Source organism: Buceros rhinoceros, unplaced genomic scaffold, assembly GCF_000710305.1.
Source record: "Buceros rhinoceros silvestris isolate BGI_N320 unplaced genomic scaffold, ASM71030v1 scaffold793, whole genome shotgun sequence".
Taxonomy (NCBI): domain Eukaryota; kingdom Metazoa; phylum Chordata; class Aves; order Bucerotiformes; family Bucerotidae; genus Buceros; species Buceros rhinoceros.
The window spans coordinates 122,670-124,001 of record NW_010405250.1 but is presented as its reverse complement, the minus strand read 5'-3'; positions in this window follow the sequence as shown (position 1 = coordinate 124,001).

Below are 1,332 nucleotides of genomic sequence, written 5' to 3'. Positions count from 1 at the left end.
TCTGTTTCAGCAGAACTCATAAATCAGCTCTAAAATACCCTACTGAAAAATGTACACTTGCCTCAGTCCAGTTTAAACGTAAGTTTTCTGTTGGTTTCCACCCTGACCTTTCCTTGAATACACAGAATACTTTTGGACTTAAGGACATTCTCCTATGAAACAAGTCAGCCTCATGCCTTTCATTCCAACTCTGACTGTTTCATCCTGTCTGATATATATATGTACACACACACTTATACGTGTGGCTTCAGTAACAAAAAAATTCCATTTTGAATTCTTTGCAAAGATGCTTCACATTTTCTTACTTTAGTTGTACGTGCTGCATATGCTTATGAGGGCGCTGACATCTATTTGTAATCTATTTCATATAAAATAAAATTCTGATATCAGATACAACCCAGGGAAGGCATTTCTGAACCTGACCTCTCCTAGATGAACTTAATCCAAGGGGTCAGGAGAAACTCTATGAATCCTCCACCACTCATTTCTTCTTGCATCTGTGGTTTTGGGTTCGTTTTGCTGGGTTGGTTTTTTTTGGGGGGGAGGGACAGAGGGAGGGATGTTGGAAACAGCTTCTCTAACTTCTGCTAATCCATTAAATTCTAATAGGTTATTCTGTTCCTTAAGCCTCATGAAAGGTTCGGCACTGTATGTTAATCCTATTTGCAGGATGCTTTTATTGCACATTTCTTTAACAATAGCGTGAATAATTTAAATCTGAATTTAAGATTAACTTCATCAAAAGATATAGCGTGTCGTTTGGAAAGAAAATCATTCATTTGAAAAAATACTGGAAGCTAGATTTTCAGTAATACTGATGAGAATACATATTCTTATACTTGGGAATTATCCAACCTCTGTTAGTTTTTCAGACTTAGCCATCATTAATTAACTAATTAACGAGTGCCTTTAGTCAAAAAGTAATCATTCAGCAGAGTAATGAAAGTGAGGGGAAGAGAAAGAAAAATAGAAACCTAGGGCAACTGCTGACCAGTATCAATACTGCCCACCATTGTAAATACGGTATATGGAAAGGGAATGTGCAGCTGGCTCCCATGTTCTGCTCCACAAAAATCTTACAGCTGGAGCTGGGAGAAACTCTCTGAGATTGTGCCATTTTAGTTTTGAGACTTTTCCTTTTGATTCTGCGTCTCTGCAAATAGGTTGAAGCTAGCACTTCCAGCCGCTGTATCACTATCTATTATTCACACTCAAATATCAGGTAGTTCAACCGAATTGGAGCTCCTGTTGATTTAGCAAAGTACAAAACCAACATGTCCTGTAGTTTGTGACACAAAGAACCTGCGCTGAAAATGGGCAAAAAGAGGAGGG